Genomic DNA, 18,783 nt, shown 5'->3' with positions numbered 1-18,783 from the left:
CCACACTGGTCTTTAACTGTTCCTTCATCATTCCAGACTTAGTTCCTTCATCATTCCAAACTTGTTTCCTTCATAAGGCTTTTCAATTTTCTGTTTCTCTGATGTGTTATTTTTCTATTGATGCTTTCTAATTTTCCTTTCAGGCTTTGGCTTTCAGCTTGTGCTTTTCTTTGTTTCTCCTGCTTAGAGTTATTTAGTTTCCTTGATCAGTAATTTAATCCTTTTACCAAATTTGGGAATTTTGGGGCCATTTTTTTCAAAAAATCTCTTCTGCCCCTTCTGTTTCTCCTGTCCTTCCTGTATTACAATTGCACATATGTTGGGATGTCTGATATTTTCCAACAGATCTCTGAGGCCTTGTTCATTCTTTAATCTCTGTTCTTCAGATTGAATAATTTCTATTGATCTATCTTCAAGTTTTGTGATTGTTTCTTGTTTGTCTGTTTGTTTTATTGAAGTATAGTTGATTTACAATGTTGTGTTAGTTTCAGGTGTACAGCAAAGTGATTGTGATTGTTTCTTTTGCCATCTCAGTTATGCTCCTGAGCAAATCTAGTGTTTGTTTACTTATTCATTTCAGTTATTACACTGTACACCTCTAGAATTTCAATTGTTTTTCTCTCATAGGTTTTTATTTCTTTGTTGATATTACCGATTTTTGGCCCAGACCCACAATTGTTTTCCTTGAATTTTTAAACATTTATTTCTTAAATTGGTTTGACATATTTGTAATAACTGCATTGAAGATGCTATCTGCTAAATTCAAAATCTAGTCTCACATAGAGTCAGATTCTATTGACTCATTTATTTTCTTGACAATGGGTTATACCTTCCAGTTTTTTTCACTATTCTAGTTAATTTTCTGAAAGATGAACATTATAGATAATATGTTCTAGTGACTTTGTTTTGTTTTTCTGAACGTTGTTGGCTTTTTTTGTTTTGTATTAATGGATAATTATTGTAACCTCACCTGGGCTCATACTGCTAAAACTGTCTCCCACATCCTGTGTGGGCAGTGACATCTCTACTTGGCAGCCTCCCCTTCACCTGTGTAGTTTTGTATTCAGCCAATCATCCGGGTAGAGTTTATGTTCATACACCTCAATCCTAGGGTTGCCAGATTAACATACCAGATGCCCCATTAAATTTGGGTTTCAGATAAGCAATGAATAATATTTTAATATCTTTAAAATTCAAATTGAACTGAGCATTCTCTATTTTTATTTGCTAAATCTTGCAACCCTACTCAAGCCATAAGGTCACCTCTCTGCCACACAAGGGGCATATGGGTTGAGGAATACATCCAAATGCACAGCAACATCCACCCCTCACAAGCTGTCCCAGACTTTCAATTTTTGCCTGGCTCCCTGTGGTCTCCCACATGCATGCATATTTTAGCAGTCAGAGGGGTGGAGAATTTAACTTCTTGGCCCTTTCATGACTCTTCACTTCCAAGCTCTTCCTGTAAAATTTCTATCTGTCCTGCCAACATCCCCAGATTGAGTCCACCACCTCTATACAGTAAAGGTGTGGATTTTTACCTTCTGAGCTGGAGTGTGAGGATGAGACCACCCCCAGGAAAAAGGCCACAAAGTCACCTTCTTACCCAACACAGTAGCAGTATTTCATAAAGAAACACTTCTCAGGTTATTGTCTGCCAGTGCCATGAAATAGTTGTTTTCAATAATTTTGCCCAGGTTTTTACTTGTGTTCTGTGAGCATGAATTGTGCAAACTCCTCACACCACCATTCCTAGGAGAATCTCCACAGGGTCTATTTTTTTTTTTAACATCTTTATTGGGGTATAATTGCTTTACAATGGTGTGTTAGTTTCTGCTTTATAACAAAGTGAATCAGTTATACATATACATATGTTCCCATATCTCTTCCCTCTTGGGTCTCCCTCCCTCCCACCCTCCCTATCCCACCCCTCCAGGCTGTCACAAAGCACCGAGCCAATATCCCTGTGCCATGCGGCTGCTTCCCACTAGCTATCTACCTTACTACGTTTGTTAGTGTGTATATGTCCGTGACTCTCTCTCGCCCCGTCACAGCTCACCCTTCCCCCTCCCCATAACCTCAAGTCCGTTCTCTAGGAGGTCTGCGTCTTTATTCCTGCCTTACCCCTAGGTCCTTCATGACATTTTTTTTTCTTAAATTCCATATATATGTGTTAGCATACGGTATTTGTCTTTTTCTTTCTGACTTACTTCACTGTGTATGACAGACTCTAGGTCTATCCACCTCATTACAAATAGCTCAGTTTCGTTTCCTTTTATGGCTGAGTAATATTCCATTGTATATCTGTGCCACATCTTCTTTATCCATTCATCCGATGATGGGCACTTAGGTTGTTTCCATCTCCGGGCTATTGTAAATAGAGCTGCAATGAACATTTTGGTACATGACTCTTTTTGAATTTCGGTTTTCTCAGGGTATATGCCCAGTAGTGGGATTGCTGGGTCATATGGTAGTTCTATTTGTAGTTTTTTAAGGAACCTCCATACTGTTCTCCATAGTGGCTGAACCAATTCACATTCCCACCAGCAGTGCAAGAGGGTTCCCTTTTCTCCACACCCTCTCCAACATTTATTGTTTCTAGATTTTTTGATGATGGCCATTCTGACTGGTGTGAGATGATATCTCATTGTAGTTTTGATTTGCATTTCTCTAATGATTAATGATGTTGAGCATTCTTTCATGTGTTTGTTGGCAGTCTGTATATCTTCTTTGGAGAAATGTCTATTTAGGTCTTCTGCCCATTTTTGGATTGGTTGTTTGTTTTTTTGTTATTGAGCTGCATGAGCTGCTTGTAAATTTTGGAGATTAATCCTTTGTCGGTTGCTTCATTTGCAAATATTTTCTCCCATTCTGAGGGTTGTCTTTTTGTCTTGTTTATGGTTTCCTTTGCTGTGCAAAAGCTTTGAAGTTTCATTAGGTCCCATTTGTTTATTTTTGTTTTTATGTCCATTACTCTAGGGGGTGGGTCAGAAAGAATCTTGCTGTGATTTATGTCATAGAGTGTTCTGCCTATGTTTTCCTCTAAGAGTTTGATAGTTTCTGGCCTTATATTTAGGTCTTTAATCCATTTTGAGCTTATTTTTGTGTATGGTGTTAGGGAGTGCACAGGGTCTATTTTTAAAGACAAACAGAAGGCCCAGATAAATGAGTCAATTGGTGCTACTTGAGTACCTACAATGTGCCTACATCCACTTAACTGGATGTCAGAGGTACATAAGAGTGATTCATTGTAGTCACTATCTTCAATAAGCCTACGGTTGACCTGGGAAGTCGTCTGTAATGACATTGTACATTGCTAAAACAAAGCACAGTTTTTCTGAGCAGAAAGGTTTTGCAGTTGCTTATGAGTGAATGTGGATTTAAAATTACCAAAGTATGGTATATGTGGCCCTAAGCTATTCTGGTTACTGAAAACTGTGATTCTCTCTGTGTGAGATGACCAAAAAAGGTCAAAGTTGTAGCCATGCAACATACTCACAGCTCAATACAGGAGCCTCTCTAGCACCTAGGACCTACACAGATAATACCTACATTAGAATTTACAGAAAAAAATGGGGTATTCCTTCTATCAGAGCCATCACAAAGATAAATTTGTCTTTGTAATGTAAGCAAATAGTTATGCCCACCATGTTCCAGGGATATCCTAGAAGTGGGAGATGAAAGAAGAATAGATCCTAGTCCTTGGCATCTGGGATCTCACAATCACTTGGGGCAGACAGACATATAAACAGAAAAGCAGTGGAAGTGCAAGAAAGGACACAGGGGAAGGGAACCCTGTAAGAAAACACACACAGAAGTTGTGACCAAAGAAGCAGGAGGAAGACAGAATGAAGTTTCGTTTTGAGTGTGAAAGAGCTCACCTGCACTCATCCAAGGTCACTGAGCACTGAGGTCATGTCCTCGATTATGCTGTTGTAAGCCTGAGTGACATCTACAGCCACTCACTGAAGAGCTAAAGTAACCTGATGGCAGTGTTATATTCATGAAACAAGTATTTATTGAAGCCCAACTCTGTTCATCAGTCATTTTGTATTTAGGTTTATGAAGGGGAAAAAGTGGAGAATACAATGGTATCAGAGTATTCTGGACAAAATATGGGAATACAAGCCATCACCAACCACTACCACCCCCAACCCCATTCTCATGAACATAAATTTAAACAGAGACTTTCTATGTTCACTCATTTTCAATATATTATTTCTTATGAACAAATTGAACCTATAATAATAGCTATAGTGTTTTGGGTGAGTAGCATATTTCACCATCACTCATCTGCTGGGTACCCAGGCTCCAGGCACTGGGTCAAGCAGGATCTGGAGACACAGGGATGATTCTTGCAGGGAAACAGTGTTTGAATAGCTCATAGTCTAGTAAGCAGACAGCCACAAATTAAATAGTTGAAAAATAAATGTGATGAGAACCGTGGCCGGAGTGAGCTAGGGACTCTCCGAACACAGAGAAGAACCATGTAATCCAGGTGGTCGGGAACAGCTTCACAGAGGGAGTAATATAATATTACTACTCACATTTACAGATGAGATAACTGAGGATCAGAGAGGTTAATTCATTCACTCAGCATTATATACCCAGACAGTGATGGAGACAGTTATCCACCTACGCCTGTTTAAATGCAAAGTACTATGAAAATGCACCATGCATTACAAGAATCCTTCCCTCTTTTTAAAAAATATTTATTTATTTATTTTTGGCTGAATTGGGTCTTTGTTGTTGCGTACGGGCCCTCTCTAGTTGCAGCGAGTGGGGCCACTCTTCATTGTGGTGCGCGGGCTTCTCCTGTTGCTGAGTGTGGGCTCTAGGCACGCAGGCTTCAGTAGTCGTGGCACGCGGGCTCAGTAGTTGTGTCTCGTGGGCTCTAGAGTGCATGCTCAGTAGTTGTGGCCCGTTGTGGCACACGGGCTTAGTTGCTCTGCGGCATGTGGGATATTCCCGGACCAGGGCTCAAACCCGTGTCCCCTGCATTGGCAGGCGGATTCTTAACCACTGCACCACCAGGGAAGTCTCCTTCCCTCTTATTATTATCCTCTTTTTCAATCCACATTCACCACCTCTACTTCAACTTGGTCCTGCTTTACCTTTGATTCTTGCCTTTCTATTTTTTATTTTGAGATTTTATTGCAACAGTTGTAAATTCACATGCAGTTGGAAGAAGTAATACCGAGAAGATTTTGTAAAACTACAGTACAATGTCACAAATTGATATGGGTGCAGTCCACTGATCTTATTCAAATTTCCCAGTTGTACTCGTTTGTGCATGTGTGTGTGTGTACTTAGTGCTATACAATCTTATCACATGTGTAGGTTTGTGTATCCAACACCACAATAAACATACTAAACTGTTCCTTCATCACAAGGATTCCACCTATGATTCTTTGATAATGACACACATTTCCCCACCCTACCAGCCTTAAACCCCTTAACCTGGCAGCTACAAATATGTTCTACATTTCTAAAATTTCGTCATTTCAAAATTGATGCAATAATGAAATCATACAGTATGTGACCTTTGGGGTTGTCTTTTTTTTTTTCCTTCAGCATAATTCCCTGAAGATTAATCCAAGTTGTTGAGTGTATCAAGAGTTTGCTCTTTTTTATTTCTGAGTAGTACACTGTGAAATAGATGTATCACAGTTTGTTGAACCATTCACCTGTTGAAGGACATCTGGGTTGTTTCTAATTTGGGGCTATTACAAATAACACTGCAATGAACATTTGTATAACAGATTTTTGTGTAAATATAAACTTTTATTTCTCTGGGGTAAATGCCCGAGAATAAAATTGCTAGGACCTTTGGAAATTGCATAATTAGTTTTGAAGAAACAGCCAACCTGTATTGCAGAGTGGCGGTATCATTTTATACTCCTATGGGAAATGTATGAGAACGAGCGATCCAGATTATCCACATCTTTACCAGTATTTGGATTGACACTCGTTTTTATTTTGGCCAGTCCGATAAGTGTGTAGGGCTATCTCCTTGTCATTTTCATTTGCTTTTCTTGTGGCTAACGGTGTGTAATATATTTTCGTGTGTGTGTGTGTGTGTGTGTGTGTGTGTGTGTGTGTGTGTGTGTTGCCATTTTATATCCTCTACAGTGAAATAGCCATTCATATCTTTTGTCTATTTTCTATTTGGTTTATTTTTTAACTTCGTTTTTTAAAGAATTCTTATGTATTCTAAATACTAATCCTTCTTCAAATATGTGGCTTGCAAATATTTTCTCCCAGTCTGTAGCTTGTATTTTCGTCATATTCCCATGAGTTTTCTCAGAGCAAAAGGCTTTAATTTTGATGAGGTTAAATTTCTCATTTTTCCCTTTATGTATCAGGCTTTTGGTGTCAAGCCTAAGAACTCTTTTCCTAGACCTAGACCTCAAAGATTTTTCTATGTATTTGAAATATTTTTATTGTTTTACTTTTATATCCATAATCTATTTTGAATTAACTTTTATATAATGTGGGAAGTTTAGGTCGAGATTCATTTCTTGAGCCTATGGACATCTGATTGCTCTAGAATCATTTATTGAAAAGGCTATCTTTCTTCCATTGGATTCCTTTTGTACCCTTCTCAAAATTCAATTCAGTGTATTTGTGTGGTTCCATTTCTGGACTCTCTATCTATTCCACTCAAATGTGTATCTATCCCTTAGCAAGTATCACACTGTCTGGATTACTGTAGTTAAAAAGTAACTCTTGGGCTTCCCTGGTGGTGCAGTGGTTGAGATTCCGCCCGCTGATACAGGGGATGCAGGTTCGTGCCCCGGTCTGGGAAGACCCCACATGCCATGGAGCGGCTGGGCTGGTGAGCCATGGCTGCTGAGCCTGTGCGTCTGGAGCCTATGCTCCGCAACAGGAGAGGCAACAACAGTGAAAGGCCCGTGTAACGCAAAACAAAAACAAAAACAAAACAAACAAAAAAAACAGTGAGTCTTAATATAACGCCTACTTTACATTTTTTTACATCTTTATTGGAGTATAATTGCTTTACAATGGTTTGTTAGTTTCAGTTTTTATAACAAACTGAATCAGATATACATATACATATGTTCCCATATCTCTTCCCTCTTGCATCTCCCTCCCTCCCACCCTCCCTATCCCACCACTCCAGGCGGTCACAAAGCACCGAGCTGATCTCCCTGTGCTATGCGGCTGCTTCCCAGCAGCTATCTACCTTACGTTTGGTAGTGTATATATGTCCATGCCTCTCTCTCGCTATGTCACAATTTACCCTTCCCGCTCCCCAAATACTCAAGTCCATTCTCTAGCAGGTCTTGTTTTTATTCCTGTCTTACCCCTAGGATCTTCGTGACATTTTTTTCTTCAATTCCATATATATGTGTTATCGTACAGTATTTGTCTTTCTCTTTCTGACTTACTTCACTCTGTATGACAGACTTTAAATCTATCCACCTTATTACAAATAGCTCAATTTCATTTCTTTTTATGGCTGAGTAATATTCCATTGTATATATGTGCCACATCTTCTTTATCCATTCATCCAATGATGGACACTTAGGATGTTTCCATCTCCAGGCTATTGTAAATAGGGCCGCAATGAACATTTTGGTACATGACTCTTTTTGAATTATGGTTTTCTCAGGGTATATGCCCAGTAGTGGGACTGCTGGGTCATATGGTAGTTCTATTTGTAGTTTTTTAAGGAACCTCCATACTGCTCTCCATAGTCGCTATACCAATTCACACTCCCACCAGCAGTGCAAGAGTGTTCCCTTTTCCCCACACCCTCTCCAGCATTTATTGTTTCTAGATTTTTTGATGATGGCCATTCTGACTGGTGTGAGATGATATATCACTGTAGTTTTGATTTTCATTTCTCTAATGATTAATGATGTTGAGCATTCTTTCATGTGTTTGTTGGCAGTCTGTATATCTTCTTTGGAGAAATGTCCCATTTTTGGATTGGGTTGTTTGTTTTATTGTTATTGAGCTGCATGAGCTGCTTATAAAATATGAAGATTAATACGTTGTCAGTTTCTTCATTTGCAAATATTTTCTCCCATTCTGAGGGTTGTCTTTTGGTCTTGTTTATGGTTTCCTTTGCTGTGCAAAAGCTTTGAAGGTTCATTAGGACCAATTTGTTTATTTTTGTTTTTATTTCCATTTCTCTAGGAGGTGGGTCAAAAAGGATCTTGCTGTGATTTATATCATAGAGTGTTCTACCTATGTTTTCCTCTAAGAGTGTGATAGTTTCTGGCCTTATATTTAGGTCTTTAATCCATTTTAAGCTTATTTTTGTGTATGGTGTTAGGGAGTGGTCTAATCTCCTACTTTTACATGTACCTGTCCAGTTTTCCCAGCACCACTTATTGAAGAGGCTGTCCTTTCTCCACTGTACATTCCTGCCTCCTTTATCAAAGATAAGGTGATCATATGTGCGTGGGTTTATCTCTGGGCTTTCTATCCTGTTCCATTGATCTATCTTTCTGTTTTTGTGCCAGTACCATACTGTCTTGATTACTATAGCTTTGTAGTATAGTCTGAAGTCAGGGAGCCTAATTCCTCCAGCTCCATTTTTCGTTCTCAAGATTGCTTTGGCTATTCGGGGTCTTTTGTGTTTCCATACAAATTGTGAAATTTTTTGCTCTAGTTCTGTGAGAAATGCCAGTGGTAGTTTGATAGGGATTGCATTGAATCTGTAGATTGCTTTGTGTAGTAGAGTCACTTTCACAATGTTGATTCTTCCAATCCAAGAACATGATATATCTCTCCATTTATTTGTATCATCATTAATTTCTTTCATCAGTGTCTTATAATTTTCTGCATACAGGTGTTTTGTCTCCTTAGGTAGGTTTATACATAGATAGTTTATTCTTTTTGTTGCAGTAGTAAATGGGAATGTTTTCTTGATTTCACTTTCAGATTTCTCATCATTAGTGTATAGGAATGCCAGAGATTTCTGTTCATTAATTTTATATCCTTCAAATTTACCGAATTCATTGATTAGCTCTAGTAATTTCCTCGTAGCATCCTTAGGATTCTTTATGTATAGTATCATGTCATCTGCAAACAGTGACAGCTTTACTTCCTCTTTTCCGATCTGGATTCTTTTTATTTCCTTTTCTTCTCTCATTTCTGTGGCTAAAACTTCCAAAACTATGTTGAATAAGAGTGGTGAGAGTTGGCAACCTTGTGTTGTTCCTGATATTAGTGGAAATTCTTTCATTTTTTCAACATTGAGAATGATGTTGGGTGTTGATTTGTCATACATGGCCTTTACTATGTTAAGAAAGTTCCCTCTATGCCTACTTTCTGCAGGGTTTTTATCATAAATGGGTGTTGAATTTTGTCAAAAGCTTTCTCTGCATCTATTGGATGATCATATGGATTTTCTCCTTCAATTTGTTAATATGGTTTATCACATTGATTGATTTGTGTATATTAAAGAATCCTTGCATTCCTGGAATAAACCCCACTTGATCATGGTGTATGATCCTTTTAATGTGCTGTTGGATTCTGTTTGCTAGTATTTTGTTGAGAATTTTTGCATCTGTGTTCATCAGTGATATTGGCCTGTAGTTTTCTTTCTTTGTGACATCCTTGTCTGACTTTGGTATCAAGGTGATGTTGGCCTTGTAGAATGAATTTGGGAGTGTTCCTCCCTCTGCTATATTTTGGAAGAGTTTGAGAAGGATAGGTGTTAGCTCTTCTCTAAATGTTTGATAGAATTTGCCTGTGAAGCCATCTGGTCCTGGCCTTTTGTTTATTGGAAGATTTTTAACCACAATTTCAATTTCAGTGCTTGTGATTTGTCTCTTCGTATTTTCTATTTCTTCCTGATTCAGTCTTGGCAGGTTGTGCATTTCTAAGAATTTGTCCATTTCTTCCATGTTGTCCATTTTATTGGAATAGAGTTGTTTGTAGTAATCTCTCATAATCTTTTGTATTTCTTCAGTGTTCTCCTTTTTCATTTCTAATTCTATTGATTTGAGTCTTCTCCCTTTTTTTCCTGAGGAGACTGGCTAATGGTTTATCTGTTTTGTTTGTCTTCTCAAAGAACCAGGTTTTAGTTTTATTGATCTTTGCTATCATTTCCTTCATTTCTTTTTCATTTATTTCTGATCTGATTTTTATGATTTCTTTCCTTCTGCTAACTTTGTCATTTTTTTGTTCTTCTTTCTCTAATTGCTTTCAGTGCAAGTTTAGGTTGTTTATTCGAGGTGTTTCCTGTTTCTTAAGGTGGGCTTGTATTGTTATAAAGTTCCCTCTTAGAACTGCTTTGGCTGCATCCCATAGGTATTGGGTCGTCCTGTCTCCATTGTCATTTGTTTCTAGGTATTTTTTAAATTTCCTCTTTGATTTCTTCAGTGATAACTTCGTTATTAAGTAGTGTATTGTCTAGCCTCCATGTGTTTGTATTTTTTACAGATCTGTTCCTGTAATTGATATCTATTCTCATAGCATTGTGGTTGAAATAGGTACTTGATACAATTTCAATCTTCTTAAATTTACCAAGGCTTGATTTGTGACCCAAGATACGATCTATCCTGGAGAATGTTCCATGAGCACTTGAGAAAAATGTGTATTCTGTTGTTTTTGGATGGAATGTCTTATAAATATCAATTAAGTCCATCTTGTTTAATGTATCATTTAAAGCTTGTGTTTCCTTATTTATTTTCATTTTGAATGATCTGTCCATGGGTGAAAGTGGGGTGTTAAAGTCCCCTACTATGAATGTGTTATTGTCGATTGCCCCTTTTATGGCTGTTAGTATTTGCCTTATGTATTGAGGTGCTCCAATGTTGGGTGCATAAATATTTACAATTGTTATATCTTCTTCTTGGATTGATCCCTTGATCATTATGTAGTGTCCTTCTTTGTCGCTTCTAATACTCTTTATTTTAAAGTTTATTTTGTCTGATATGAGAATTGCTACTCCAGCTTTCTTTTGGTTTCCGTTTGCATGGAATATCTTTTTCCATCCCCTTACATTCAGTCTGTATGTGTCTCTAGGTTGGGTCTCTTGTAGACAGCATATATATGGGTCTTGTTTTTGTATCCATTCAGCCAATCTGTGTGTTTTGGTGGGAGCATTTAGTCCATTTACATTTAAGGTAATTATCGATATGTAGTTTCCTATTCCCATATTCTTAATTGTTTTGGGTTCATTATGGTTGGTCTTTTCCTTCTCTTGTGTTTCTTGCCTAGAGAAGTTCCTTTAGCATTTGTTGTAAAGCTGGATTTGTGGTGCTGAACTCTCTCAGCTTTTGCTTGTCTGTAAAGGTTTTAATTTCTCCATCAAATCTGAATGAGATCCTTGCTGGGTAGAGTCATCTTGGTTGCAGGTTTTTGTCCTTCATCACTTTAAATATGTCCTGCCCGTCTCTTCTGGCTTTCAGTGTTTCTGCTGAAAGATCAGCGGTTTACCTTATGGGGATTCCCTTGTGTGTTATTTGCTGTTTTTCCCTTGCTGCTTTTAATATGTTTTCTTTGTATTTAATTTTTGACAGTTTGATTAATATGTGTCTTGGTGTATTTCACCTTGGATTTATCCTGTATGAGACTCTCTGTTCTTCCTGGACTTGATTAACTATTTCCTTTCCTATGTTAGGGAAGTTTTCAAGTATAGTCACTTCAAATAATTTCTCAGTCTCTTTCTTTTTCTCTTTTTCTTCTGGAAAACCTATAATTCGTATGTTGGTGCATTTAATGTTGTCCCAGAAGTCTCTGAGACTGTCCTCAGTTCTTTTCATTCTTTTTTCTTTATTCTGCTCTGCAGTAGTTATTTCCACTATTTTATCCTCCAGGTCACTTATCCGTTCTTCTGCCTCAGTTATTCTGCTATTGATCCCATCTAGAGTATTTTTAGTTTTATTTATTGTGTTGTTCATCATTTCTTGTTTCATCTTTAGTTCTTCTAGGTCCTTGTTAAATGTTTCTTGCATTTTGTCTCTTCTATTTCCAAGGTTTTGGACCATCTTTACTATCATTATTCTGAGTTTTTTTCAGGTAGACTGCCTATTTCTTCTTCATTTGTTAGGTCTGGTGGGTTTTTATCTTGCTCGTTCAACAGCTGTGTGTTTTTCTGTCCTCTCATTTTGCTTATCTAACTGTGTTTGGGGTCTGCTTTTTGCAGGCTGCAGTTTCGTAGTTCCCGTTGTTTTGCTGTCTGTCCTCAGTGGCTAAAGTTGGTTCAGTGGGTAGTGTAGGCTTCCTGTTGGAGGGGACTAGTTCCTGTGTTCTGGTGGATGAGGCTGGATCTTGTCTTTCTCGTGGGAATGTGACATCTGTTGGTGTGTTTTGGGGTGTCTGTGGACTTATTATGATTTTAGGCAGCCTCTCTGCTAATGGGTGTGGTTGTGTTCCTGTCTTTCTAGTTGTTTGGCATAGGGTGTCCAGCAATGTAGCTTGCTGGTCGTTGAGTGAAGCTGGGTGTTTGTTTTGAGATGGAGATCTCTGGGAGATTTTCGCCATTTGATATTATGTGTAGCTGGGAGGTCTCTTGTTGACCAGTGTCCTGAAGTTGGCTCTCCCACCTCAGATGCACAGCACTGACTCCTGGCTGCAGCACCAAGAGCGTTTCTTCCACACGGCTCAGAATAAAAGTGAGAAAAAGTGGTAAGAAGAATTAGTAGAAGCAGAAAGAAAGGAAGAAAGAAAGAAAGAAAGAAGGAAAGAAAGGAGGGAGGGGGGAGAGAGGGAGGGAGGGAGGATGGAAGGAAGGAGGAAAAAAAGAGAGAAAGAAAGAAGATAAAGGAAAATAAAATAAAGTAAGATAAAATAAAGTTATTAAAATAAAAAAATAATTTTTAAGAAAAGAAAATTAAGAAACGAAAACAAAAGCACAAAAAACGGATGGATAGAACCCTAGGACAAATGATGGAAGCAAAGCTATACAGACAAAATCTCACACAGAAGCATACACATACACACTCACAAAAACAGGAAAAGGTGAAAAAATCATAAATCTTGCTCTCAAAGTCCACCTTCTCAATTTTGGATGATTCGTTGTCTACAGGACGGAAAGAAGGAAAGAAAGAAAGAAAGAAAGAAAGAAGATAAAGTAAAATAAAATAAAGATAAAATAAAATAAAATAATTAAAATGAAAAATAATTATTAAGAAAAAAGAGTTAAAAATAAAACCAAAGAAAAGCAGACGGATAGAAGCCTAGGACAAATGGTGGAAGCAAAGCTATACAGACAAAATCTCACACAGAAGCATACACATACACACTCACAAAAATAGGAAAATGGGAAAAAATCATAAATCTTGCTCTTAAAGTCCACCTCCTCAATTTGGGATGATTCGTTGTCTATTCATGTATTCCACAGATGCAGGGTACATCAAGTTGATTGTGGAGCTTTAATCCACTGCTTCTGAGGCTGCTGGGAGAGATTTCCCTTTCTCTTCTTTGTTCTCACAGCTCCCGGGGCTCAGCTTTGAATTTGGCCCCGCCTCTGCATGTGGTCAGCGGAGGGCCTCTGTTCTTCACTCAGACAGGACCTGGTTAAAGGAGCAGTTGCTTCGGGGACTCTGGCTCTCTTAGGCCCCGGGGAGGGAGGGGCACGGTGTGCGGGGCGAGCCTGTGCCAGCAGAGGCCAGCGTGACGTTGCACCAGCCTGAGCTGCGCCGTGCGTTCTCCCGGAGAAGTTGTCCCTGGATCCCGGCACACTGGTGGTCGCGGGCTGCACAGGCTCCCTGGAAGGGGAGTGTGGATAGTTACCTGTGCTCACGCACAGGATTCTTGGTGGCGGCAGCAACAGCCTTAGCATCTTATGCCCGTCTCTGGGGTCCGTGCTTTTAGCCGCAGCTGGTGCCCTTCTCTGGAGCTCCTTTAAACAGCACTCTTAATCCCCTCTCCCGGCACACCAGGAAACAAAGAGGGAAGAAAAAGTCTCTTGCCTCTTCGGGAGGTCCAGACTTTTCCCCAGACTCCCTGCTGGCTAGCCATGGTGCACTAACCCCCTGCAGGCTGTGTTAACGCCGCCAACCTCAGTCCTCTCCCTGTGATCAGACCGAAGCCCGATCCTCAGCTCCCGGCCCCGCCTGCCCTGGCTGTTGAGCAGACAAGCCTCTCGGGCTGGTGAGTGCCGGTCGGCACCGATCCTCTGTGAGAGAATCTCTCTGCTTTGCCCTCTGCACCCATGTTGCTGTGCTCTCCTCTGCGGCTCCGAAGCTCTGCTCTCCGGCAACCGCAGTCTCCGCCTGCGAACGGGCTTCCTAGTGTGTGGAAACCTTTCCTCCTTCACAGCTGCCTCCCACTGGTGCAGGTCCCGTCTCCATCCTTTTGTCGCTGTTTATTCCCCTTTCTTTTGCCCTACCCAGGTACGTGGGGAGTCTCCTGCCTTTTCGGAAGTCTGAGGTCTTCTGCCAGCATTCAGTAGGTGCTCTGTAGGAGTTGTTCCACGAGTAGATGTATTTCTGGTGTATCTGTGGGGAGGAAGGTGATCTCCACGTCTTACTCTTCCACCACCTTCCTGGAAGCCTCCACCTACTTTACTCTTAATCAAGATTATTTTAGCTGTCCTTGGGCCTCTGAATTTCCATATAAATTTCAGAATAGATTTATCTATATCTACAAAACATCCTTCCTGGAATTTTGATAGGAATCATATTAAGCCTATAAGTCTGTTTGGAGAGCCTTGACCTCTTTTCTAGTATTACCTTCCAATCCATGAACCCAGTAGGTCTCTCTGTTTAGGTCTTCTTTGGTGTCATTTGTCAATATGTTATGATTGTCATCATGTGGATCCTGCATATGTTTTTTCAAGTGTATAGGTAAGTGTTTCTTTTTTTTTTGGAGTGATTTTAAATGGTAATATGGGTTTAATTTTGGTTTTCTTTAATCATTTTTAGCATATAGAAATTCAATTATATTTTAACCTTGATAAAAATGTTTATTTAAGGTCATATTTTAAAGATGGCAGTGAAAACCTGAAAGTGAAATCAAGAAAACTTTCCCATTTACCATTGCAACAAAAACAATAAAATCTCTAGGAATAAACCTACCTAAGGAGACAAAAGACCTGTATGCAGAAAATTATAAGATACTGATGAAAGAAATTAAAGATGATACAAATAGATGGAGAGATACACCATGTTCTTGGATTGGAAGAATCAACATTGTGAAAATGACTCTACTACACAAAGCAATCTACAGATTCAATGCAATCCCTATCAAACTACCACTGGCATTTTTCACAGAACTAGAACAAAAAATTTCACAATTTGTATGGAAACACAAAAGACCCCGAAAGGCCAAAGCAATCTTGAGAACGAAAAATGGAGCTGGAGGAATTAGGCTCCCTGACTTCAGACTATACTACAAAGCTATAGTAATCAAGACAGTATGGTATTGGCACAAAAACAGAAAGATAGATCAATGGAACAGGATAGAAAGCCCAGAGATAAACCCACGCACATATGGTCACCTTATCTTTGATAAAGGAGGAAGGAATGTACAGTGGAGAAAGGACAGCCTCTTCAATAAGTGGTGCTGGGAAAACTGGATAGGTACATGTGAAAGTAGGAGATTAGACCACTCCCTAACACCATACACAAAAATAAGCTCAAAATGGGTTAAAGACCTAAATGTAAGGCCAGACACTTTCAAACTCTTAGAGGAAAACATAGGCAGAACACTCTATGACATAAATCACAGCAAGATCCTTTTTGACCCACCTCCTTAGAGAAATGAAATAAAAAACAAAAATAAACAAATGGACCTAATGAACCTTCAAAGCTTTTGCACAGCAAAGGAAACCATAAACAAGACCAAAAGACAACACTCAGAATAGGAGAAAATATTTGCAAATGAAGCAACTGACAAAGGATTTATCTGCAAAATTTACAAGGAGCTCATGCAGCTCATTAACAAAAAATCAAACAACTCAATCCAAAAATGGGCAGAAGACCTAAATAGACATTTCTCCAAAGAAGATATACAGACTGCCAACAAACACATGAAAGAATGCTCAACATCATTAATCATTAGAGAAATGAAAATCAAAACTACAATGAGATATCATCTCACACCAGTCAGAGTGGCCATCATCAAAAAATCTAGAAACAATAAATGGTGGAGAGGGTATGGAGAAAAGGGAACCCTCTTGCACTGCTGGTGGGAATGTGAATTGGTTCAGCCACTATGGAGAACAGTATGGAGGTTCCTTAAAAAACTGCAGACAGAACTATCATATGACCCAGCAATCCCACTACCGGACATATACCCTGAGAAAACCATAATTCAAAAAGAATCATGTACCAAAATGGTCATTGCAGCTCTATTTACAATAGCCTGGAGATGGAAACAACCTAAGTGCCCATCATTGGATGAATGGGTAAAGGAGATGTGGCACATATGTACAATGGAATATTACTCAGCCATAAAAAGAAACGAAATTGAGGTATTTGTAATGAGGTGGATGGACCTAGAGTCTGTCATACAGAGTGAAGTAAGTTAGAAAGAGAGAGACAAATACCGTATGCTAACACATATATGTGGAATTTAAGAAAAAAAATGTCATGAAGAACCTAGGGTTAAGACAGGAATAAAGACACAGACCTATTAGAGAATGGACTTGAGTATTTGGGGAGCGGGAAGGGTAAACTGTGACATAGCGAGAGAGAGGCATGGACATATATACACTACCAAACGTAAGGTAGATAGCTGCTGGGAAGCAGCCGCATAGCACAGGGAGATCAGCTCGGTGCTTTGTGACCACCTGGAGTGGTGGGATAGGGAGGGTGGGAGGGAGGGAGCTGCAAGAGGGAAGAGATATGGGAACATATGTATATGTATAACTGATTCACTTTGTTATAAAGCAGAAACTAACACACCATTGTAAAGCAATTATACTCCAATAAGGATGTAAAAAAAATAATAATAAATAAACAACAATGGCAGTGAATCTCAGATTTACAGAACAGTTTGCAACCAGCAGTGTGTTTGGTAACAGAAACATCAACATGGCCAAAAGGTTAATTCTTTTCACTTTAGTGTTAATAACAAACTATTATTTGTAATATAAAGTGTTACTGAGCAGGTATAAACACTGGAATTATATTTTTTTGCTTTTAAAATCACTATTTAATAAATAATATAGCCCCTAAAGGTAAATTCTGAAAAGTTTTGAAAATTAGGGGATAGGAAGCTTCAGTTCCATTTTTTCACATGTCTCAGTCATCATTCTTTCCTGTCTGTAAAAGTATGATTCTTATTTTAGTTGTAAGTTTTGATTAGTTTTAACATGACAACATATTAACAAATTAATTTTTCCCAGCTTTATTGAAATATGAACAACATCTAATAAATTATTTTGGTGTAGGCTTTTCCGTTTGCTCAATATTATGAACTGTAAGTGGAATGAAGCAGCATTTCCAGTTGATAAGTGGATCTACAGGTAATGCAGTATCTCCCAAATTAAGCTTGTGACAATCAAACCAATAAACTGCAGTATTGAGAAAACTATTGAGAAAATACAACCAGGGAATGTTCATCTCAGTGTAGGCTGGAATGTGTACTTTAAGTAAAAGGATGGTTACTTGAAGTAGTGCAAATGGCAACCGGGTACCAAGAAAACAGATACTAGCTTGGTCAGGAATACTTGTTTAGAGTTCACACTGTAACTAGCAGAATGAAAGGGAAAATATAGGATAGTCTCATTCATAGAGGAAGTTATCCTAATAGCCTGTACCAAGGTAATGACTTCTGACCAAGAGGTTATAAAAGCCACAGATAAAATCATCACCATGAAAAATGACAGACAGTAACTGAACACTGAAGTAGAAAGGACATTGAAAAGAATCAACATTCTGTGCCTTCAGGCTTTGATAGATAGCTGCATCTCCCAAAAGATAAGCAAGGACTGAAATATAAATTCAAATTACTGTGAAGAAATAAAATCATTTTTTGACGATTAAATGGAAGCTTGGCAGTTTTGGAGAGATTCAGGTAATAATTTGTACAAACTCTCAGGAAAACTGTATAATAGAAAAAGCCATAAGTAAAGGAAATAATTTGACTAAATAGGCAGATGTTGTATTTAGTAAACCTAATGCCTAAATGTACAAGACTCCATGAAGTAGGATAGCATGGAAATGTTTACCAAAAATAAAAGATGAATGCTAGTGAGATGCAAGAGAAAAGAAAATAAAACAAACAAACAAAAAAACCCTGTAAAATTCTGTTATGTGTTTTTTTTTTTCTTCTCATTCCTAGCTGGAAGATATTTAATAATATGTTCCCAACTATAAACAAGAATAGCAAACAGCTGACATCTAGGGGCTGGTTGGTTTGATTGAAGTGGCAGTGAAAAGAGCAGTCCTCTAAAGAAAAAGTAGTCATGTTTTCTAAATTTCAAAAGGCCTGCTGAAATACATATGATAAAACACTGCTTTATTTTATTTTCCATCCTTTGCTTTCTCCAGTGGGTCTTTCTGATGATGTTTATGTTTTATTTCAGCTTTACTGCCTTCAATTACCTTACTTTTGATTTCATTTTGCTACACTACAATGCCCAGAGAATAAGTTCCAAGTCACTTGCACAAGTGTGGAGGAAGGCAGTGCATACTTTTCCCAGCAGGCCATCTCCACCTGGTTGCATCCCCCTGAATGCAGAGGAATGGCCCTGCAGCCACCTCTGGACGCCACCCCAGACATAGCTGCTCTGGCTGGTGCTGGGCTTCTCAGGTGCTGGGGGCCCAACCAGATGTGCCATGAGCTCACTGCCCCAGCACCAGCAGCACTGGACCCCAGGTGGCTGCCCCAGGGAGGGGCAGGAACCCC

The 18,783-nt window shown here is 38.9% G+C and overlaps 1 pseudogene; it reads right to left on the bottom strand.

The window, feature by feature from the left end:
• Positions 1–17,309: 17,309 nt before the first annotated feature.
• Positions 17,310–18,456, bottom strand: LOC101317192 (probable G-protein coupled receptor 160; annotated as a pseudogene).
• Positions 18,457–18,783: the final 327 nt, after the last annotated feature.

Source organism: Tursiops truncatus, chromosome X (assembly GCF_011762595.2).
Source record: "Tursiops truncatus isolate mTurTru1 chromosome X, mTurTru1.mat.Y, whole genome shotgun sequence".
Lineage (NCBI taxonomy): Eukaryota > Metazoa > Chordata > Mammalia > Artiodactyla > Delphinidae > Tursiops > Tursiops truncatus.
The sequence above is the reverse complement of the archived record's forward strand: the minus strand, read 5'-3'. Positions and strand labels throughout refer to the sequence as shown.